Source organism: Gavialis gangeticus, unplaced genomic scaffold (assembly GCF_001723915.1).
Source record: "Gavialis gangeticus isolate Ggan-Ray unplaced genomic scaffold, GavGan_comp1, whole genome shotgun sequence".
NCBI lineage: Eukaryota > Metazoa > Chordata > Crocodylia > Gavialidae > Gavialis > Gavialis gangeticus.
In genome coordinates this window covers 50,693,495-50,718,672 of record NW_017729031.1, presented here as the reverse complement: position 1 = coordinate 50,718,672, position 25,178 = coordinate 50,693,495, and the positions used below count along the sequence as shown (strand labels likewise).

At 39.2% G+C, this 25,178-nt stretch overlaps 1 protein-coding gene and 1 long non-coding RNA gene across 2 annotated transcripts in view; one reads left to right on the top strand and one right to left on the bottom strand.

The window, feature by feature from the left end:
• The window catches only part of LOC109301526, a 130,129-nt gene extending 115,612 nt beyond the window's left edge, over positions 1-14,517 (top strand). Inside the window, exon 2 of the long non-coding RNA XR_002098551.1 lies at positions 13,805-14,517. This is a non-coding gene — a long non-coding RNA (uncharacterized LOC109301526). The remainder of the gene's footprint in view (positions 1-13,804) is intronic.
• The window catches only part of B3GALT1 (beta-1,3-galactosyltransferase 1), a 288,164-nt gene that overhangs the window by 214,075 nt on the left and 48,911 nt on the right, over positions 1-25,178 (bottom strand). The window lies entirely within an intron of this gene.

The following is a 25,178-nucleotide window of genomic DNA, read 5'->3' as shown; positions in this document are numbered from 1 at the left end:
GTTCCTGGTGCCTGAGAGGGTGCAGCATTTGCGGGGTGCAGTGGCCCTAGCCCCAGAGCGAGAGAGAGGGGGCAGCGAGGAGCCCCAGAGCGGGAGAGGGGGCAGCGAGCAGCCCCAGGAGTAAAGAGGAGGGCCAGAACATAGCAGGGCCCAGGTCAAACCAGGTCAACTCCATCTGCGAGGCTTGGGCTGAGGTGTAGCGGAGGTAAAGGAGCTGCAGGTAGGGCCCCCTGTCACCGGGATGCGGAAAAATGGGCAGTCTCCCGCAGATTACAACCATCTTCTAATCACGTAAGATCAAGGTGTGGCAGGTGAGTAAGCAGGCGGTTGGCCCATTACAGGAGGGCGGAGCCATTCCCAGAAAGGCTCTGATATTGATACTCCTGTCACAAGTCCACATTACAAAGGGCCATGTAGATTATAGCAGGCTGAGCAAACTTGACATCTGACACCAGCAGTGCTTCCCCCACCTGGAATGTAACATCCTTTTCCTGCTGCCAGTTAAAGTAGTATATTCTTTAGTGCAAAGTGCTTTAGGTCTTTGCTAGGATAACTGTGGTCTGGATTCATCCCTGGTTCACAATGCACAAGGGGCCAAAGGAGGTGATTTGTACATAATGGAAATTGCTTCTAACCCCTCCCTCACCCTGCCCCTGCCTTAAAAAAACAAAACAAAACAAAACAAGGAAAAAACCCATCTAGAAAACTGCATTAAATTTGCATTGAAAGAAAAACATTTGGGTTGAACAGGGAAGCACTTCATGTTTCCAAAAGGCTACGTTTATAGTTGCATTTTGCACACATCTAATGATACAGTCTAAAATTCCAGTCACATACCATTTCCTGCGCAAGATGCCTGCTTCACTCAGTGTACAAGGTGAAGTCAGGTGGAACAGGAAAGTTCAAATCTCTCCTCTTCCAACTTGTGAGTTCTTGAATCTGTTTGTTTTTTTTAAAAAAAACCTTTCTTTTAACACAGTTTTTGGGATATAGATATTTATACCTGTGTGTGCATGCATGCACGCATGCACACACACACAAACACGATTTATAAGTATGGGGGCATGTGTACATGTGAAATTATGGCACCTGGATAAACTGCATAGTTTATTGCTCTGGAATTAATTGCTCTTGGCTATGTCATTTGAATGTGCGCCTGGGAGCAATTAACTCCAGAGCAATAAGCTCCATGGTTTATTCAAGTGCAGTATGTGGAGCCCGAGCAGAGCAGCCCTGGCTGGCAGGGACCCACAGGGGTCAACCTGCCAGCCCACAGCTACTTCTCCCCCTTCTCTCTCTACTCAGTGTGCTGTGGAGGGGCTGGCTGGGGCACGAGGAAACTTCAGTGCGGGGCTAGCTGGCAGGCAGCCCCTGCACTGGAGCACCAGTTTGCCCCAGCCAGCCGGGCAGCATCTACATGTGTGCTGCTGCAGAGTCTTTACTCTGCAGCAGGACAGTATTTGTATTTACTATTCTGCTATATAATAAATTAGCTTACTCCAGCCTAATAGGGGTGCATATGTAGTTGCTGAGACATTTACTGCACAGCTAATTGGTCAACTGTGCAGTAAAAGTCTTGCATAGATGTTCCCTGAAAGTAGTTTTACTGGTAGTACTTCCATGAATTACAATTTCATAGCTATTCTACCAATGGAGGGCAGTGATCATGTAAGACTGAATGAATGCAAAACATTTTTAGGAGATTCTAATAATATAAGCTACATAGGATCTGATTACGTTGTATCCACAAGTGGATACTAGATCCAGCATAAGTATGTCTTTTGTGAACTGTGATCACAACTTCTACTGAGGCTGGGTATTGGCTAGAGGGAAAAACCTAGTAACATGGTTTGTTTGGAAATTCTCAAATGACACTTTGGTCCGCTGGAACAATGCAGGCTAGAACAACTTCAACTTCTTCCATGGAATTGGCTTACTGTGCAACACCCTAGAAATAGAAGAGTAAAGTAGATTGTTGCCAGCCTTGGCATTTTCAAGGGTACTAGGTCAAGCTGCAGAAGGCCCCAAAGCCTGTTTTTGACTGACCGTAGTATGAACTTTTGCAGGTGTGACAACTAGTTTGGTTAGTAAAGTAAAGGAATCCATCCACATGTCTAACTAAACCAGTAATGAAAAGCAATTAAACACACCACAAGGCCTGAAAGGAGACATTATAAGGGAAGACCATACATTAAATAATCCAAATACACTTTATCATAGCTTTATCTTAAAATAGTAGTAGTAGTGATTGATAAAACCAAATGTATTACATGTTGTTTTGCTATTATAAATACAGTTTTGTTAAGATGCTTAGATAATTTGTAAAAACAAAACGGCTTTGTCAGAGAAGACCAAAAAACTAAGGTAATGAAGAAACTGGCCAGTGCTGAACTGTGTTCCACAAAGCATAAGGAAAGGAAATAATGACTTCTCCCTCCGCTTTTTACTTTCCTGAAGACATGAATCCCAAGTAATTGACACTTTCCAAGTCTGTAAGTGTTCAGTTCAGTTCAATTCCAAAAGTTTTGGTGAAACAAAGAAAATTAAATAAAACTAGAGATTGTTTATTAGACTATTAGAAACAGCCATCAATAAATATTGGGTACAGACTGGAGAGAAAGTTGGAGAACTAAGCCAATTCAAGAAAACCTGCTGCCAACTTGCATACCACCCATCTCCCACTTCTCAAGTCTCCCCAGCCAATATAGGTGAGAATCTATGTTATGCTGTCATGGGTAGACAGATGGACTTTTGGATAAATGTTTGTTTTTGTGTTTTAAAATGCAAGCTAATAAAAAGTTGGGGTGTAGACCTGTTTCTGCCTCTCTTATCAGTAGCCTACCCGCAAAGTTAGCTTTTTAATTTAAGAAGATATCATACTTAAACCTACCTTTGTTACCCATGTGTTTCAGTCACAGCTGAGGTTTGAAGTTAATTGGCATTAAAGCAAGTGTAAAGGGGAGATGGAGGCTGAGGGGAAGAGAACATTGGCATAGGAGATCAGAGTTGTAAAAAGGTCAGGGTTGACGTATAGCCTGACATGGTTTTAACCCCTGCGCTTACAGAATTATCATACAATGCAGAATTTATGAACCCTTTAACCTCTACTGAACCATACGCTTAAGAGAGTGGAAGCAATGCCACAAGGAAATCTGGTTTTTTAGTTTTTTATTGCTAGTGTTAATCACTTAAAACACGAAATAAAAGCAAAGACCCAAGCATTTATAAGGTACTGAATCCAAAAGGCAGTGTTTTAAAAAAGTGACAGCTTTCAGTATATTTTGGACTGTAGCCACTCTCAATCTGACAGAAAAACTAGTAGCTAAAACTACCTGTTACTCACAGCTAGGCTTAAGTTAAAAGTTACTCAGCAGTTAAAAAGCAGAAGGTTTTAAAAAAATTACGGTGTGGTTTATAATGAGGACGTGACTTCAGTGGACTTTAGGCCATTCCTTGGAGAAAAAAGCAGTTAAGTTAGGGCTGCTTTCTGGGTGGTTTTGGAGGATTGGCAAGAAGCTTTTGCTGCATCTCAATCCTGGGCTCTTGCACTACAGCAGCCATAAGAAGATAGGTTTAGTTTTTAACTTGGGATAATTTTTTTCATTTGTTTTCTAAATGGCAAAGTCTCCTTTTTGCTGTTTAAAATGATTACTATCTCTAAATTGAAAATGGAAGAACATACTCCCAAGGGCCTGTGAGGTGACTGTGCTTGTTAGGTGGTGGAGGCATTTCTAGCATTGTATTTAACCCTGCTCTATAGCTTTTTATTCAACCCTGGACTAAGAACTGTATATATATTATCTATACTTCAGTATAACAATGGAAGCTATGCTAACTGCAAATTGGTCTGGGCTGAGAAAGACAACAGATTCAGCAATCATGGGCTCTTGGAAAATGCATATTTTGTGCACTGGAATAAAATGATAATTGATTTCCACCATCGTATTAGGGGGTGGATGTAATGTTATGCAATTATTGTCTACGTTCTTCACAGCAGTGACTATACTGCTGCTAGTTAGTTTCTGCCTGACCTGTTTATGCTTTCTATACTTTCAAGGCTCAATTCCACTCCTATTAAGAGGCAAAAGTAAGTCTGTAAGTTCAGTGGGAATTGTATTTCACACTTAGTGTTCATTATTCTATTATACCAGAAAGGAAAAGTATTATCACATGCCAATTTTCAGGTGTCTTGTGTTGCAGGCCCCTCTGGCAGAAAGGATGATAAGGGGAAGGGATGCACACAGGTGTGGTTCCCCATCACTGAGAGAGAAAATGCTGCTCATTTTAGTTTCCTTTGGGGGCAGGTGAAAATTTCAGATCAGTAGATATGAGAAGTAAATACTGTCTGCTGTAGCTACTGTTCTGTTTTATTTTTTCCTCTCCATTTATACTCGCATCAAGGAAGATGTCTTCCAACACAATGTTATTGCTGTAGAAAGTTATTAAATGTTTTGAGCTTTTCTTTCTCCTTTCTTCTTCCCCCATTAGTAGTTGAGTAACTACACATCATATAGCAAAATGACTCACTGCAGCAAACTTATGTCATAGTCATGGATTGGCAAACAAACATTTTTGATCATGTTATAATAATTTTAGAAAACACAAATGGGCATTAAATGAACAGACAGCAAAGCTTAAAGGATCACACAGTCGAAGGTCAGAATAATTGTGGTGCAGTTAGTACTTCTTGAAAGGTTAACTCATCCATTTTTACTTCAGTGGCATTTTGTGGCCTTTTGCAGAAGCTGGCAGGTCTGTTCTGTTACAACAAAAAATACACTTGACTTGGATTTTAAGTAGGTTGGAGTAAAAAAAAATGAAGTTGCTTAGATATTCCCATTTTCATTTAATTTAAAACCTGTGTCTCTCTAAGTATGTCTGAAGATAAGTGAATTTCCTTGACAAGTTATTTGTAGAAAAGGGGGAAAAATCTATAATGTTCATGATTCCCTCTTGAGACTTATTCTCCAATTAGGCTCATACTTCTGTTCTTTATGGAACATGATTTGGCCCAGGGGACACTAAATCTTTAAAATTGAAGGGAAATCATTATCTAGATGATCATTGGGCCTGCCTAATCCTTAAGACATCTTTTCAGACAGATTTATTATAAAAAATAATGCAAAATGGGTAATTATAGGTTATTTCCAGTATGATTATTATAAGCATTCACAGCTTTCACTTATCAGTTGCTTTTCTGTAGAAATCATCCATGTAGTTATAAGAAAAGAATTTGCCTTAAACAACAAGAGGTCCAAAACTGTGCATCTTTGTAGACATACAGTAAGCAGACAAAAAACCAAACAAGTTTGTTAATCCATTCATGCTTTTTAAGTACATATACTCCTTTTCAAAATGACAAATTATTTAGGCTTTTATACTTCTACAAATCCTGGTTTGGACTATAGCCACAAATAATCCTTCAGGAAACAACAATAAAGCTTCATTATTGCTGTTATATTGGCAGATACTTCCCTAATATTCTTGTTTTGTAAAGTGAAACAGGTTTTTTTATCTAACTGCAGAACGTCCAATTAGGCCTGAAGCTGGAGAAGATGAGGGAGAAGTGAGATTGATGGTTATCTACGATCATCAAAATTTCTGCAATTTTTCTGTTCTCTTGAGTGATATTTAGAGGACATTTCTAACTCTCTTTTCTCAGTTGTCTTCATTATTTGTGCTGCTCAAGCTGCAATCTGGCTTATGTTTTGCTGATACTGCAAGGCTTTGAAATGGATTAACACTGATTGAATATTAAATCCAGTATATATGTTGTAATATCAATAGCAAATAAATCTCAATGACTGGTCAAGTCTTTTTTAATTAGTTTGGTACACCATTAAGATGGAGTAAACTCCCTTTGCATTTCCCATATATATTATCTGATTTGAGCATGCTTTGCTCGTCACCAGAATCCCATGACAATCCCATCCTTGGGCATTTACGATTTTAGTTGTTCTCTTTGCAACATGGTTTGCAGTTCATGGCCAAATCCTTTGGCTGGAATACAAGGCAGAAAAAGGGCAGTCAGTCATCAGAAACTGGTTTAAACCTGTAACAGAACGAAGGTGGGTGCACAATAAATTAGTTTCAAAATAGCTGAAACTGGTTTAAGATAAACCTGATTGAATGTAGTATCAGACTTAACTGATTTGGGTCAAACCAGTTTGAAAACTTCTGTCCAGGACCTCTTCCTGGTTCAAGTTAAACTAGAGTCCCTCAGCATCCCAACATGCTTTCCTGCCCTGGGCTAGGCTGTCTGTACCAGCAGAGAAGGGTTGTGGGGTGGAGGGGAGGCAGGGACTGCCCCCCCCCAAGCAAACTCCAGCTGGGGCCTGAGGCCAGGGAGGGGGCTTAAACCTACCTTCCCCCAAGTACAGAGCTGCTCTGTTGCTAAACTTCCTGAAACTTACTGCTGGCTGTGGCTGTGGACTACAAATCCCAGAGGCACCTGGAAGCAGGAAGAAAAAGTGATAAGAAACCCTGCAGAGTCCTTCTGCTGTGATACTGGACTGCAAGTCCCAGAGACCTTGGGGGCAGCAGGAAGAGGAAGCAAACACATAGCCCATGCTCCCATGCTGACTGTGCCAGAGAGAAGTGCTGTAGCACCTCTCCCCCCTGGCTTCTGGGCTGAGCCACTGCAGGCACATGGCTGCATTTCCTGAATTAAAATTAATGTATGTCTAGCTGTTTCTCAGTTTAATCTCTGCATTTTAGACTAACCTGTGATGACTGAATTGATTCAACCCTGGGCTTTTTGACTATCTGTACTTAGCTGATTTGGTCAGTCCAGGAGAAGTCAAATAACAGTTATGTAACTGGGAGGCTTGGGGGGACTGGAGGCATGGGATAGGAAGCTCAGACAAATTGGCCATTCTGTATGTATTGAGCCCCTTTCTCGTTCTGCTGTTTGATTAGGTTTGAAGAGTTTATTCAGCCCAGCAAATACAGGTAGTTGCATCAAGGGGAAACAGAGGAATTAGAGCCAAGTCCTTTCACACTTTTTTTCCTTCTTTTTCTTTTCCTATACTTTCTTTTCTTCTAAACCAAGAGTATGCCTGAACTTCATGGGGTAGGAACCATGTTCATCTTCAGTCTTTCTTGGGTCCTTGGCTGACAATGAATGTTGAGGTTGCAAGCTTGGGGGATGTTTTCTTTTGTGTTAGCTCATTCATTTTGTTCCTAGCTGATTATCAAGATAGCCTCTTTTAAATCAGCTAGAGAGAGATGAGTGTGTTTAAATTAGTCAGGAATCAACTGTGACTATTTGGAAAATCTGTCCCTATTCAGCTTGTGAATTCTATTTGTTACTTGGATTCTCTGTGTGTATTTCTGTCAGACAGCAAAGTCCAATTTGAGCACAGCACTTATTTGCCTTCTCTACTGTCTTTTGCTCCATATTGATCTAAAACCTATGGGAGGTGCCTAGAGAATTCCAGTTCCTGGCACAAGGCTAACAACAGAGGGTCATTAAACTTTGATAATTCATTTTGATAGAGTGTGCTTGAAAAAGAAATGACTATTGCCTTTCAAGTGCCTGTTTTTCAAGTGTGAACTCCAGAGGTGTGATAATTAAGCAATAGATTCCATGGTGAGCAACTCTGATCACCTGAAAAATGATTATGGGGTACCTGATATAGGGAACTGGAAGGTATAAGAGACCATGTCTTACTTTGGTCACCTTAGACAGCAAAAGGTATGAATGTAGTAGTCACTTGGGAGTGTGCCTACTTGGCATGAGGCATGAGCATATTGAGATCCAAGATATAGCTCTTTCAGCACTACTTTGAATTCAGGAAGCAGAATAGTTGCATTAGCAAATTGCTCTGTCTCAACCAGTTGGCCCTGCTGAGAAGCAGGATAGGTCAGCTTGGGTGAATCGGTGTGCTAATGCTCACTACTTCCTGTGAGCTAACTTGGATATCTTTCCAGCACTGCATTATACTGCATAGATATATCAAGAGAGAGATTCCAGTTCAGATGGGTTGTCATGAGCAGGACAGGGAAGGATGTTGGGCATCATAGGGGACTCTGACTTAAGACCAAAAAATACACAGGGGTGGTTAAGGAAATGTGTACAGGTGTCTTCTTGTCTTTGTCTAGATCTTGTGATTAATTACAGTCCAGAGTGACAGGAGAACATTGAGTAAATCCGTTCATGAACTGAGGATGATCTCAAATTCTCCACCATCTGCCCCAAATTCATTTTCTTTTTTGGTAATACACATACCAAAAATTCCCTACTGAAAGCAAACAAATACAAACAATGTACCAAAGCAAAATAAGCTACTGAATATGCTTCTCTCCCAAAGAAAATTGAACAATGTGATATTAGTCTTCTTGCAGAATGCACTGGAGATATGCAGTTGGGGTGTTTATACACATGCTCTGGGTGTGGGGGGGGGAGGGGCACTTTAATCACAGCAGCTCTGAGAGCTTCACATGTATCAGCATCCCCACACTGAAAAATGATGGCGAGGGCACTTTAACTAAAGCTCATTCAAGCTTTAGTTAAAGTCCCCCCGCCACCATTTTTCAGCACAGGAATGCAAAAGTCTGCTGGAGCGTGGTAATTACCATGCTCCAGCAGACTTGAATACTTGAGTCTGCTCCAACATGCTGTAATTACAGTGAGCTGGAGCAGCCTTGCTGAACATATATAGGTGCCCCTAGCTACTATGTTGATGAGTTCCACAGAACTAATATAACCTGTAAGACAGCGTGCCACAATTGGAGCTTTAGGAAGGGGAGTGATTTAAGCTACTGAGTCATCTCAGGGAGCCAACAGTAGTCACAGAATGAGATAGATGGACTAATGGGTCTGAATTCTCAGCAGGTTGTGGTAGACAGAAGATATGAATCCTGAGAACATGCAGAGACCCACACACACGCTCTGCATTGTTTTGTCTATGCCCAAGTTCAAATGCACAGGTGTTCAGTGTGTTATCTCCAAAACAGTAGCCTGGTCAATATCCAGGAAGGGAAGCAGTACCAGACTTCAAGCTACTTTCCGGAAAAATATATATAGTGAATACTTCATGGATCCCCTGACATTGTGCACTTGGGACCAATGGTTCTGTAGAGGGATAGTCAATCTGGCTTGCAAGCTTCATGAAACTCTTAGTTTAAATGCACTTCTGAGAAAAGAGTAGTAGTTAAATAAAAACATTATTTTTGTCTCTATCTGTTCACATCACTTTCTACTCAAGATTTTCTTCAGTTCTTGCTTATTAATTTTAAGAGTTATTTAACAATGAGTTATTATTTAAGCTAGGGCACTGTGGGTGCATGTACATGTGCCCCCCGTGGTGCAGTTATTACTGTGCCGTCATTTAGTACTTGCTTTAGGAAGTACTAAATGATGATGCAGTAACAGCTGTTATTGCACTGTCCTGGTGGCATGTGGTTATTTTTAGCAGCTATGTTGCTGTAGTGACATGCTATAGCAAAGTAGCTCATTGCTATAGTGACATAGTGTCGGCATCATAGATAATGTCTGGCGATGCTATGTCACTGTAGTGCATTGCTACAGCAATATAGTGTCTCGTGTAGACGTGCCCTGTGCGTAGGTCACTAAGTTGGGGAATATGCATCTTGAAAATGTCATAGCCTGTGGTTCTTGGACAAAGAATTTGTTTTACTGGGTGAAGGGTTAAAAAGTTTGACCACACCTGCTATATAGGCAACTGGTCTAGACAAAATAATTGGCTCTGACTTGGAAGTAGGAGGTGTTGGGGGCATATCCTGGGTAAATCCAGGATGATCGTATTATCTTAGAGTGTTTCTCGCTGTATATAATTTCCATTTCCTCTTTACAAAATATCATTTCCCATGTAAGCTCAGCAGCCCTGCTAATGACTCCCAGTGTCCCCCTACCATCCAAAGCATATCTTTTTACTGTTACTTCCTGCACATCCTATGATCACAAACTTCTCTTCTTTTCTAATCACAGTGCCATCTTCTGTTTCTAACTTTCTTACAAACTCCAATATCTTAATCTCACTAAGCTGTTTCTGCTTTCTTCCTAGCTCTTGAACCTCGTTTCCCCACAGCTGAAGTCCTTGCAGACTTTTGTCCTCTTCATTTAAACTCAGTCACCAGTCCTGATGTTATATTCAATTTCTGTTCAGATTTGTTGCTCCCCACTTCAAAACTTCTCTCCTAGCTTTCTTCTCTTCCTGTAGCTTGGCCATTTGCAAAATTTAACAAATCTTGCTTTTCTTAATGTCCTTCTGTTATGATAGTGTTAGAGTAATGGTCCAGGAATTATGCGAGAGGCAAGGATTTTTTGGGATGATACCTTTTATTGGACCAACTGTATAGTTGTGTTAAAGTTAGATGGACTTTCCAATGCAAAGATCCCTGAAAAAGAATGTTTCACATTCAGAACCCTGTCTAACTTTAACCAACTATACAGCTGATCCAATAAAAGGTATCACACCAAAAAATCTTTTTTTACTCTTTTTTTGTCTCGCCCCACCCTTGTCAACTCCTCTTTACTGCTATCTTCACTGCCCTATCCTACTTCAGATTGATGTCTTTGTTAATAGTTTTTCTTATCCTTTGAACTGTATCATATTCATGTTCATTAGTCTCTCTGTCAAATACATCATTAAAACTGCATTGTAACAAATGTTATTGCCTCAAAGAATCCTTCCTACAAGTCTCCTCACAATTAGAGTCTCTAGCATGTCAAATTTCTGTGGTTTTGCCTTTTTTAATAGATTGTAAATGATTTGAGGTTTTTCTAATATTCAAGAAAATATGTCTATATTTTACTATTGATACACATCACCATGGTTACATCTTTCCCTGCACAGGTAAAGTAAATTAAAAAAGGAGTAATAGTGCTAGTAGTAATATCCCAAACCAGTACTTTAGTATTGATAATGTGAATAATCAATACAACAGCATATCATCAATAATTAACATCAATAAAAAGTGACAGTTCATTGCCCATAAAATATTTTTCACATGTATGTTGTTATATAAAATAATCTGTAAGAGAAATGGGATGATGGAGACTGGAAAAAGAAAATAAACCTATGAAGTTTGCTGCCCTGAAATACATTAGATAAGTTGGCTACTAAACAAAGTAATTGGATGACATAGAACTCCATTTTGTTCTTTCTCTTAAAAATGAAGCATCAAAAAATGTTTGCAACCAGAACATTTTACCAGAAATGGAATGTTTCATTTGTGGGCATTTTCAAGAAAAGCAAAAGAAATGAAGGGGCTAGATTAATAAAACAGCTGGAGACTAGAGGATAATCAGGTTAGGCTGTTCTGAATCCATCCTGTTGCAGCTTTCCCACTTCAATGTAAAATATTTAAACAGTCATTGAGGCAAAGGTCAAGAAAATGAGAATAACTTTCCAGCTTGGGAGGTGCCAAGGTTCTAGTGCATAATTAATTTATACCCCATGAAAGAGCATTCACAGGACAGAATGAGATTACCCCCACTGAGAATGAGAATGACTTGAAGCATGATGGTTGCAATGCATTTTGAGATGCATGAGCTCATATTTACTGATGCAGGGCAGAGGTATTGCTAGGGATTCTGGTGCCCTGGGTGGGCAAAGGGAATGCTGGAGAGCAGGGTGGGAGGTGCCAGCTTCTCAGAGAGAAGCTGCTGCCACAGTATGGGCTGCTGCTGCTGTATCAGCAGTCTCCTTGAGGATTGCCACTCTGGTGTCCCTTATACTTTGGTGCCCAGAGCCGATTCTTCTCCTCCTCCTCCTGCCCTCCCCCCCGCCGCAATTCCCCCTAATTACAGTACAGGGAATTGAAACCTCTAATGACTGAGCAACAAAACAGAAAACAAAGATGACACTGATCATGCCTGGTTTTTATCATTTACCATTTAACAAAAATATTTTATCCAGCTCTACTGGGAACCATTGGTTAGCATGATGACTAAGTTTGTATTTTTTCATGGTTTTTTGGTATTGAAAATCCTCTCCCATATTTTCTGATATTCTTGCTTTTATTTTCATGACATTTTTTAACATTGTGTGATATGTTGTCTCTTTAGATATAAAGTCTGTTTCCCACATATTAATAATACATTTCCAACTCCACTGTCCAGCTAAGTCTGCTTGCTTGAAGAAGCACTAGCTATAAATCTTATTAGAGCATATTATCAAACTGGAGATTAGTAAAGTTAGATGGTAATTAGTGTGTGTTAAATCTTATTCAGAAAATCCTTTTGCTGGTTGGGATAACTGCTGCATGTGTTGTACCATTGATTTAATTATGGAGTCATGCAGATGACACTGTAGCTATGGTTGAGAAGGTCCTTTTATTGTAAGATACTCTCCGCTCAGGCACTTAAAATGGTTTGAAAAATACTACCCTCAACATTTTTCATTCTTGTCCTCAGGTCTCAGGGGTGTGTATGTGTATGTGTGTGTGAATAAAAAAGGTTTCCTATCTGAATGTGAAAAAAATAACTGCAAGAACAGCCAACACCATTTTTCCCAGCTGCTTTTATTTGTCCCTTGGTAAAGGAAAAATACATTGTCTATAAGAACAAGTGTCTTTTTATATGTTTAAAAACATTTATTTTAGAAATTGACCTATATGAATTTGAAAACAATGCTAATATTCACCCTGGTGGGTATGAAGGTGGGCCAAAAGCTAGCCTGGTATTCCCATCCTAATGCTACCATAGGAGTGACAGAGCTGCTGGGCTGAAGTGACATGCCTCAGTTAAATCTCATCCTCCAAATAGAAGTTATTTAACTCTGAATGGGTTCTTGCTATACAACTATTTATGATGACTTTTAGAAATCTGTAAGAAGTGTACCCTGTCTTGAGTTTGAGACAGGACCCAAGGTAGGAAATGGACAAAGGGAACACTGTTTATGTCTCCAACTGTCAATCACAGACCCAGCTCAGGAGATGACACTGTGCTCCGATTGGCTCTGCCAACCCCATGGAGCACAGCTCGGTAGCAGGAGGTGGGCAGAGCCGGCACTGCATTCTGCTTTCCGCTGCCAGGCTGCGCTCCGTGGGGCTGGCAGAGCTGATCGCACACAGTGCCAGTTCTGCCCAACTCCCGCCATCAGGCTGCACTTCTTGGACCCTAAATGGAGGACTCCAAAGTTAAGTCAGCTTGCTTTGATCATATTACCAACACTGAAGTCGAGAGAACTTGTTTATAACAGACCTTTGCAGGTCCTGTGTTTGGTGTGAAGGTAGTATATGCCCACTGAAATCTTGTTCCCTTCACAGTTTCTACTGTTAATTTGATACTGTGCGTCAGCAAAAGAAGGAGCAAGATTTGAGGTTAATTGCCTTTAATTAAATCTGACTTTTCATTTTAAAATAACTCTACAGTGTCTTCATTTAAATTTCTATCAAAGTTCTATTTTTTTGTTTTAAAAAAACAAAGAAATTAAATGAAAGGAATACTCTGCATTAGTATAACATTGCAGTTATTGTTGGCATTTTAACAAAGGAAAGGTAAGTAAATTCAAAACTGTCTCAATTACAGGCTTCCCTTCTTAAAATTATAACTCAGCCACATTGGGTGTGCAGATATTAAAGCCTAAATATTAATTCATAGTTGATGCATAACAGGTTGAAACAACTATTAGTCATGGAAAAATGTATATTGGAAACATTATTATATTGAACACAAATACATTGAATACCAAATTATATTGAAAAAGTGTATAAAAATAAAATTATTGTGAAAAGGGATAGTTTTTTTTAAATACCCTTTAATTTGGAAAGCTATAGCTTAGCTATAACAGTCATTCACCTACATGAAACTGATGCAATGTCTCCCTTTAAACAGGAAATGCATCATGGTGAGCTGCTTACAGTGAAGTTGGTGGCAAAGTTTTCTTGACTTCAAAGGCAATGAGATCAGGCCTAAGTGTACTTCCATCATAAATATTTACTAGTTTACTGCCTTTAGACACAGAGCATATATCACCACTAAATTACTGTGGCTTTCTCATGGCTTCACCACAGTTTATCAATGCTCTGTTTGCCATTATTACTGTTGCTTCATGCTGAGTGAAAGGACTACATTTTTAAAGCAAAATATAAGTGTGACACCAAACATTTGCAGTTACTGACCTATTACACACATGAGCCCACCTGTGTGTGTGTGAAAATGACTGTTTGCAAGCACAGCTGTTGGTTTTCAGAGGGTGTAAGTGGCATCTTCCTTCATATGTGACAGAAGAAAATAGTCACAATTCTGCAATGTTTGTAGAAATATGAAACCTGCATGTTGTGAAATGATCCACTACAATATTTTACTATAAAGGAGTGTTTTTTCTCTAATAATACTGGATAAAGGAACACTACTGACTTTAAAAAGCATGCTTTTTTACTGAAAATGTATTGCCTTTGTGTTTTAACCATGAACATCTGCTTCCCTGATCATTTAGCTGCCTTTCTGTTACATATCATGTCACTGGTGAGGGAGTGCTGCCTGGTATATTTAGCGCCTCAGATGACTATACCAGAATGAAATTAAAGAAAAAAATCTTTTGTTGACAGTATCTTTCTGTACAGTCCATTCTGCTGTGTCCCACATATAATCATTCGGCTCTGCCTTTGCATGGGCCTTCACATTCTGGGGGAAGATTTTTTTAAATTGGTTTTAGAATGCCAAAAACAATTGGTAATGTGACTTAAAAAGACATGGTAATAATAATTACTTTAATTCAATTTAAAAATGTACTAGATTTACTAAATCTACCGAAAACACATGTAATTCAATACATGCCAACAGAATAATTTTTAAATAATGCACATTTGAACTTGCTGCTGCTGCTATCTTGACCACTGAAAATGTCTGTGACAGTTATGTCATGCAGTTCAACAGTTCTTGATAACAGGTTATCCTGGCTGCATATATTAATATATAACAAAGAGCAGTGTCGTGACTATCTGAACACATGTTATATGTCATGCTAGTAAAACCATAATAACAAATCCTGTAAAAAGCCTTGTAGCAGATAGCAGGAAGAAGCTGTTCAATGGTTCAAGAACTGAGTGTGAATTCCTGCTGATTTTAGAGAAAGAAGATTTAGATGTGTTTATATTCAACTTACTTTCTTTTTGCATTAATATAAATATACTAACTGGTTTAAGTTTTTATCAGTCAATTAATATTATGTGGTTGCAGTGTTGCTGTAGTTGTGACAATCCAGGATACATACAAGATGAGGCAAGCTATTTTTTTGTCATGTTTGGACAAACTACACAGTTGGGAGAGAAGTTTCAAGCAACTTGCTAAACTTGCTCAAATAATCACGAGAAGAAAGCTCCCTACTGATCAACAGAAATCAAATGGATCCATAGATCCTACAGAAGTCTATCAGAGAATGTGGTATATCTCAAACAATGCCTTCAAGGACACTATGTAGGTGAAACTAGACAAAAACTATGCTTAAGAATAAATGATCACAGGAAAAAGATAAAAACACAATGTAAAGATAGTTGTTGGGGCTCTGCCAATTGTCACGCTTGCTTCTTTTGGGATGATACTTGTGGAAGGGGTGAAGCCCTCCTAGAGGATATGCCAGCTAAGGCTCCTGGCAGTAGCTCACCCTAGTACAAAATTTCCTGTTACTATTACTATCAACACACTTTATTACAGTTTCTGGATTCTGGCTCTCTAAAATCAAGCTACCAAATAACATGGAGACATGCAATCCCTAGTAGGAGAACACTTTTCACAGAACAACCACTCCTTTTCTGACATCAAATATCCTTGTAGTCCAGTGAAATTTATGAAGCACCTACAAAACACCTTATGGGTCTGGGAACAAAAATCATAACCTTCTTGAACACTAAAAGCAATGGACTAAACACAAGACAGTGGCTTAATAACTCACAGTCTACCTAACTACTACTAACTTCTCTGCATTATACAGGTAATAACAACATTTCCCCCCTTTGAGTCATCTTATTCTTCATAATTAGGTTATCTATTTTTTGAAGCTACTTCTGATCACCTCTCTGCTCTTACTTCACAGCTATCTCCATAACTTAAGGCTGGGGACAGAAGTTACAAACAAACTGGTTTCCATGATCAGAAATTGGTTTAAATCTGTAACAGAACAGAAGCTCAGTAATCAAAATGGCTGAAACTGGTTTAAGATAAACCTGGTTGAACGTAGTATCAGACTTAACTGATTTAGGTCAAACTGATTTATGAAACTTCTGTACCAGAGGCTTTCCTGGTTCAAGTTAAATCAGAGTCCCCCAGCATCCCATCATAGGCTGTATGTTAGTGTCCTCTTCCTGCTGGGATTTGCAGTCCAGATCCACAACAGCAGGACTCTGCAGGGTTGCTCATCACTTCCTTTTTCTGCTTTCAGGTGCCTCTGGGATTTGTAGTCCACGATCACAGCTAGCAGGACTCTACAGGGTTGTTCCCCTCTGTTCAGTACATGCTTGCTTCAGAGAGAGGACTATTCTTATTCAAGAATTTATGAATTCAGTGCCACTACCTTTTCCCCCACCCAGTCCCTCCTCAGCCTGGCAGGCACTGCCCCCCCTGCAGACCATCTAGCTAGTTCTGGAGTGGGGATTGGCCACGCCTCCCCTGCTTGAGCAGGGAAAACCTTGGAGCTGGCACACTGGGAGGTGTGCTCTAGCACCCCCTAGTTTCTGGTTTGAGTCACTGAAGGCATGTACCTGCATTTCCTGAATCAAAAGTGAACGTCTATTCATTTACAAATCAGTTCAATCTCTGCAGCTTAAATTAACCTGCAAAGACTGATTTGATTCAGCATTGGGCTTTTTGTCTGTACTTAGCTTAAAGTTTGTACTTAGCCTAAGCCATACCTTCAGCTGACCCATGAAACCCTTTCATCTGGCCTGCAGAATGGAGGTTTGGTAGTGGTGGGGGTCTTTGCCCACATGGCAATAAGGCAGCATCCATACTATGGTGAGGAGCAGTGTCTGCAGCTCCGGATTTAGCGCCAGTCACACAGGCCAGTTTAGAAGCAGCCCATATTCAGAGCTAAGCTAGGGACAGACATTCAAAAAGCCTGAGCCTGAATTGATTCAATCTTTGCAGGTTAGTCTAACATACCTAGGCTAAACCAGTTTTGTAACCAGACAGACATCCTAGAAATGCAGCCACCTGCCTTCCGTGGCTCAAGCTAGAAGCCAGGGGGCACTTCAGCAGTCCTCCCTTCCTTCCACAGTACTGAGCTGAGAGGGGTGTGGCCAGACCCTAGCAGGACACTCTGATTAGCTCAGCAGGGAATTGATAACAGGGTTTATCACCCCTAACTCAGTGTTTATCACCCCATTAAGAAAACAACATAGGGATAAAACAACCAGCTACCTGTTGATTCAGCACTGACCATAGCCAGCATGTGGTCTGCTAGGTAATACACAGACACCTCTCTGTAAGGCGGGGCTGGGGTGGGGAGGGAAGAATACCTGCTTATCAGGGGGATGGGAGGAGCAGCCCGCAGTCTCTTGTGGAGCAGAGGAGAGGGAGCCAGCAGTGCTGTGGAGCAGACAGCCCCACTCAGCCCAGAGAGCATGTGGAGATGCTGTAGGAATCTGGTTCATCTTAAACCAGCAAGGGGTCTGTGAGAGACACTGCATAAACCAGTTTGTCCCAAATCAGTTAAGTCTGATACTCCACTCAACCAGGTTTATCTCAAAGCAGTTTCAGCCATTTTGAGTGCACATAAACCAGTTTGAACATCTGTTCTATTACAGGTTTAAACCAGTTTCTGATCACTTAAACTGGTTTATGTGTATTGTCTGTCCCTGGACTTAAAGCACAATTGCCTATCTTCAGTCAATATTATGGTAAGAAAAGTAATGCCAATTCCTTTAGAGGGTTTTACTTCTTTCTCTATATTCTATAAGGACCCACAGTTTTAAGCTCTGTAGAGCAAGGACTGAATCTACCTATGCCTTTCTGTGACACCTCCCCAATGGCACTGTTCTTTAGCAACTATAACAGTACAAATTGCAATGATTTGTTTGTATATTGATGCATGATGGAGATTTGGATTGTTTTGTTTATCCACAGGCAATCACCACTGCTTAAAAAGTTACACTGTTAATGATTATACATGAAGACATTTTTATCAACTGTCTCCCAGTAATGTTGCAAGCTAAGGCAATTCATCAGCACTACACTTATGCTCTCTTTCAAATTAAACAATCTGTTACACATTCATTTTCACAAAATGTAGGGGAAAATGATGGATTTTGTTTCTCACTTTTGCAAATGATTTCAGAGTTCTAGTGTCTGAGGCATACGTGACTGTATTTGGAGAAATAACTTCTTAAAAAGAAAACACAAAAAATGAATGAATTTATTAAACAAATCTAGAGAATTCTATTAACAATATTAGACTTACCAAGTGGACCACTAAGATTAGACTTCTAGAAGTCTAAATAGAAATTAAACATCACAAAAATGAATAGATCTCAGAGTCTGCAGGCAGACTCAAACTGCACATTTTAGTATACATATCAATGGGTTCGAAAAAGCTAAGTATTTTGCTCTCCTTGTTCAATGTCCATAGCAACAGCAGCACCAGCTGCAAGCCTCTGACACTACTGTTAATATATTTTCACAAAGACATTGTCACTAGCTGGCAGGGACTCAAATATAATACCCCAAGGCTCCAGTCCACCTCTGCTGCTTTGTGTATTACAATGATAAAAGCATCTTTTTGGTGGGGACTTGCTGCAAGGTATTCAATCTCCTAAATACAATGCACAGGCAATATTTATTTGTAAAATAAACAAGTCAAAGATAATCCAGTTGTTCCATTTTTTCTAGTAGCAAAGAGGCTTCAGTAGTTTTGTTGTGCTGAGTATCTGTGTGATTGTTTAGTGTCTCTCTGACTACAGACCTTCTACAATCACTGAGAATGCTCAAGTAAAAAAATAGGCAAAAACCCCCCCTCCTTTGCCTTCACTTGTAGCTGTTATATTTCCAAGTCTAGTTTTCCAACGTGCACATGCGATTATATACTGAAAAGTCCTTTGCTGCAGAACAATACAGTTATTCTTGTCAACGGCTGAAAACCTTTGCTAGTATAGTCATAAGGGGTTAAATATACTAATTAACCATCTTAGTGGAAATGCAGTTGTACAGGCAAAACAGTTCACTTGCTGGTATCGTAAATACTATTTTCTCCACGCAAAAATAAAGTAGATCAGCCAAAGGGCTGATAAAAGTTACCAGTATAACTGTGCCTATACTACGGATTTTATGACACAGTTGTTTATGTTCCTCACCAAGTTTGTATGGATAGACCAGGCCTATATGAACAGAGTTCTTAGTCCTAACAGATTAGAGGTCTCAAGTTGATATGATGATGTTCCATGCTGTATTTCTTCTTATTCAGGGTTTTAGTTTACTTTACATACCCAGTGGACATATCCTTGCTTTAGTCCACTCACCTTTCAGCCTTCTGCCACAGGAACTCTGCTCTTTGGTATACAAGAAGAGTGCAGCCACCCTGCATGGGTTTTCTGCTGCTTGGCCCCGTGGCATTGTAGAAAATTCTGGGGCTACCTTCATCCACATAAGGTGTAACAGGCTTTGGGTCTAGATCTAAAAGTAAGCAAGTGGTAAATACCTGATTACTCAGATATGCACTAATAATCCATTAGTTTAGCCTGGTATCTGGAAAGCATCTAGAGTGGAAAGGATATTTTGGTCTCCAGTGAAAAGACTTAAAAGTGAGCCCTTTGGAACTGGACTGAAAACATCGCAGTGACACTGAATCCCACTGCTCCCTTATGAAAGAGAAGTTTGACTTGCATACATATACATACTGACCCCCAAGAAATGGAACTAAAACCAGAAAAACTGGTTTGAGTTAAACAAAAATTTCAGTAATGGAGTGTCTTTTGGAATCTGCTTTTCCTTGGGTATTTCTTTGGGTCTGGTCTTCCCAAGGTTCTAGGACTGTTTCCTGTGGAGGGGTACAATACTGCTAGCATGAATAACAGCTTTACAAAATGTTAATATGCAGAAGCATTTAAAGCATGATAGGTAAGATGGAATTTCCAATGCCATGTTCTACTCCAGGTTTTACTTAACTAATTAATACATAAAAATGTGTATGGTGTGCCTTCTAGTAATTGAATATTGCATGTGAAAGTGTCCTCATTATCTGGCTACCAACAACGGTGGGAATTTTTAAAGGACATGAGAGGAATTAGGCAGTCAACCCCTGCGGGACTCTGGCTACTTTGAAAATCCCACCCAGTGCAACATCCCAAAGAGTGACATAAAAGGAAGTGGTTTATGTTATGTTCCACAGCTGAAGCAGATGGCCAACACACATTCAGGAGCATGCTCTGCCCAGGCCTTCTCCTACATTTATGCCTTAAAAAGGCAAATCCCATACTCTGCTTTGGCACAGAAAGATTTTCCCCACTTATCTAGAATGATAAGTTCTAGACTGTTCTTATCTAGACTGATGAGTTTCTTAGCTTTTTTAGTTTTCTTTAGTTTTTTTAGTTTTCTTTAGTTTTGTCCATCTGACATCATATAATCCATAATACTTTCTGCCTCCAGGTAAAAGGCAAAAATGAGAAATACCAGTAATTGTTGTAGGTGCCCAGAAGATAGAAATCAAAAGGCACAGTAAGCAAGGATTTCTAAGTATGAGCCTGAAGTATGACAAATTTAGTTTATTCTATCTTTTTCATCTAGTATTCAGTTCTGTAGCCTTTTTTCATTGTGTTATACATTGGCCTCAATCACTGAGGTAACAGCGCACAGTTGGATGCTTAAGCCTTCCAGAACCTAAATACATGACACATTAACACCAGCGTTGTTCGCATTGGTTATGTGCATTGATGTAAATTACACTGAGTCTGGAGTGAACAGACAACCAGCAATCCGGGGTAGCAGCCACAATAAGCATTATTACAGCACCTTTACATTGAGTGAACAGCTACCTCAAGATAACCATGGAAACCTGCTGTCCACACCAGTGTAGCTATGTATTTTTATGGCTGTTTATTCCTGAAATAATCCTACACTGAATTCTAGTCAGTAAAGCTGGTGTGGGGTTAAAAGTTGTGTGTCCAATGTTATACTGGTATAAGTATATTGAATATGTGTCAGGGTTCAGTCTCTAGATTTGAAAAAAAACTAGCCTCTGTGATTAGACAGCATCTTTTCTGGAAAAAATGGGCCACCCGCTGGGTGAGAGGGCAGCAGGGCAGGCCCTGTGTGGAGAAACTGAGGGATCTGAACCTGTCCAGCCTCAGCAAGAGGAGGCTGAGGGGGGACCTGGTGGCTGCCTACAAACTCATCAGGGGAGATCAACAGCAAATAGGTACAGCTCTTTTCTCCCCAGCACCACCTGGGGTGACAAGGAACAATGGTAATAAGCTGATGGAAAAAAGGTTTAGGTTAAAGATCAGAAGGCAATTTTTTATAGTTAGGGTGGCCAAAATCTGGAACTAACTTCCCAGGGAAGTGGTCCTCGCCCCTACCTTGGGCAAATTCAAGAGGAGGTTGGATGATCACCTGTCTGGGGTCTTGTGAACCCAGCATTCATTCCTGCCTGTGGCAGGGGGTCAGGCTAGATGATCTGTTCAGGTCCCTCCTGACCCTAGCTACTATGAAACTGTGAAAAAATGGTGCTTTATTTAGGTTTCTAACTTTAGGGATCTGTAAGTTTTAGTCTTCAAACTAAAGAAGCCAAAGCTTGGTTAGGCCTTGCAGATCACCTTCAGCGGTGTGAAACATTCCAGAATCGTTTCTCTCTTTTGTGACTATCAGAGGCTGAATTTAAATCCAAGTGATCTCGCCCCCAATGATGATGCTGATATAATCTCCTAGGCCAGGTACAGACATTACACTTTTACTAGTATAAGCGACTGGAAACCAGTCTATACGCATAACAGAACAAAAGTTTGGCACATGTAGACTGGTTTAAAAATGGCGTAACCCAGTCTAAGATTTGCCCCCCACCTCACCCCCCACCAGCAGATGAATGTGTGTTCTGTTCTCTACCATCTTAACTATGCTGCGTACAGAAAACCACATAACTTAAATCAATTCCACCTCAGGCTTTTTGAATGTTTGTACCTAGCCCCAAATTAAACTTTAGTGCTGGTCCCCATTTTTCAGACCTTGGGATAATATTTACTTTGTGCCTGCTATGACAAATTTCTTCGAGTTATTCCAGTACTGATCATTTTCTTTAAGGTTTAATGCAAAGTTAAATTCTTGATTTTTATCATATCTTTGGCTTATGGCAAAAGAAATAATTCCTTTTCAACCTAGGGATCCAATTTATGTCCCCATACTCTGTCAAACATATAATTTAAAGATTGTTTATTCCAAAGAGATTACAGCCCAGTTGCTTCATTATTTAGTTTACTATTTGAACTAATTTTTTCTTAATTATATGTTTTTCATTTGCATTCAGTAAAATCCAGACATGAATTTATGTCAGTATAGTTCATTCATTTTCCTTAGGTATCAGGTAATCATAAAATTAACAATTTATATATTTTGCTACACCTTATTTAATTTACATGGGCAGTTAGACATATCAGCATGTTAGAAGGCCTTCTTTTTTAAAATAATTTCTTCTGAGGGAACACTGTTGCTTAAATTGTCGACACTAGAGGTAGCCATGGGTGAAATGGCCTTTCTTATTAAATGTCACAAGATTTAATGTCACAGTATAATTGGGATGGAAGGATAATTGAGCAAAGCTCAACATGTCTTTTTCTGCTAACACATTATTAATCTGCAGGAGTGTTAAAATATGTTTTATAAAGACGCTATTCACATGGAAATTGTTGGCTTCTACTAAAATTGTGTTATTTCACTGCAGCGCATAGACCTGAAAATTTAAGCTTTCTTTCAGATAGACTTTGCTTTGTGTAGAGAACACATAACAGAAGGGGGCATATCAGGAGCTACCCATTTACTAATAAAGCCTGTAGCTTTGAAGATATAAATGTCCATGTGCATGATGCATAGTATTACAGAACTATTTGGATACCACCAAATAGTCACTGAGGGAATGGACAAGTGATCTATTATACCAACTTTTAATGGTGAAATAGAAACTTACTGCTTGCAAATGTCTTGGCTGTGAGTTGGCCGATTTGTTGTACTTATTCTATCTATTCCTATCCCAAAGTAAGCAAAGGGGCAAACTGCAGTAGCTTAACCCTATTTCATTCAGGGGCAAGTTGCCTCAGTTACCATTCTACTTCCCATGGTACAGAGCTACAGGGGATTCAGCTGAACTATGTGGTCAATTCCCTTATAAAGCAGCTCACCTGTTTTGTCTGTCTACTCCCTGGGTTTGAGAGAGTATTTCATTATGAGGTCTCTAACTTTGGCCTTTTGATTCTGAGTCTTCCTTCATTCATAAAAATGAGACGACATACGGCTAGTTAAGTGTACAGAACCAAGTAGCACAGAGTGTGATTTCTTCCCTCAGTAATTGAGTACTATATGTGATGTAATGTACCCATCCATCTTGGGATTTTATGCCCCATTATCTTAGCATCTGAACACCTTGCAAGTAAACTACAGTACTAATAGAGAAGCTTGTTATGGATTTCACAGGCTCTCTGGCTTCAAGTTCTCCTTGAAGTAGGATCATTTATTTATTGGTTAGTTGGTTAATTCATGTATGTGTTAGGGCTAGCTGGAAGATTTTTCTTTCAAAAATTATTTGATGGGAAAAAACAGAGATGTGTTTAATTTGTTCCCTCCCTACCCTTGGTTTATCATTAGTTTTAACTGTTTCTGAACTGCTTCACCTTTTAAAGGTGAAAGTGTTAGTTTTTTCTTTGAGAGTAACAATTCAGCACATTTCCAGCTTTGCCAGCTGAATAAAAGTCAGAAACTGAGAAAGTTGGAAAAAAATCCACTCTTCACTCTTTGTTATTGTTTTCCATTTAAGGTTGGGAAACTGTAATGAAGTGTGGTGATTTTTATTGCTTTCTCACGCTTTGTTTGCCAACTTTTGCCAGCTGTAAAAGTCAGTGGCACTTATCACTATTTAGAATAGTGCTAACATCTCCTCAAAAGTTTTAACATCGAGAGAAAAGAATGTGTTTAATACAAACTGAAAAAATTCCAAAATGAATGTTTAGTAAATATATTTGTATTTTGAAAACAATGTAGAAATTTGAAATGTCATCCAAGCCAAAATATCCCCATGCAAAAATAATTTTCAATGAAATCATAATTTCTGATTAAAATAAAACATATAAAAACATTTTCATTGAAATTTTCGGTAATAAGTTTTTAGTGCTGTCAGGTTTTTTTTGGTAAATCTGAATCAGTCCTTAGAAAGCTGGACCTTTTGAAAGGTCCTAACACTTCTGTAGGACAGACATTTATTTACAACATTGAGCCACTGAAAGTCAGCAGAGCAGTATGGTACCTTTCTTGCTTTCTCAAGAAAGAAGGATAAACAAAGGATGTGGTGTACTAACAAGGCCACATTAAGAAAAAAACTAGGATGACCTTCTTTTATAATCAACTACAAATCCTTTCCATTTCAAAGGGCTTGAACTTAAGTATTGTTTGAATGTCCTCATTAATAATTTCCCTTTTAAAAATGCATCTTGAGTTCTAATTGAAACAACTCTAATAAATCAGATTTTAAATTATTCTGAGTGGGAGAGATTAGGTAAGTTCACAGAGAAGTTTTTAAAATGTTATGTTTATTTCTCTGCTTGTGGAAAACAAACAAAAATATTCTTTGTAAATTACTATTTTTCCCTAATCTATATGCAAGGAGTTTTCCTGACCTTTCATCCCCTTCTCAGCTGATTTCTTAAATCAGTATAATGTGTCTTCAGTTTTTCATCTCTGGAATGTAGTTCTTTCATATCTTGTTTCCTATAAGTTTTGTAATCAAACCATTCAGAATAACAAAAACGACATGACATAGAAAACTTCTTATTTTTGCAGAATAGTTCTTAAAATAATAGTAAGTAAATAATAATAGTATTAAATCAGGTGGAAAAAATGGGTGAATCCATTTGATAGTCATTGATGATTAATTTAGATCTGGGGAAAATTCTACTTCTCATTAGACTCACAGAACGAGAGATCACAGAAAAATTAAATGACATCTTCACTCACTTCTGCTTTCCAGAAGAAATTGACAGTAATAAGCATCCAGTTTATCAACTTGAAGGTTTTCGGATAGAGT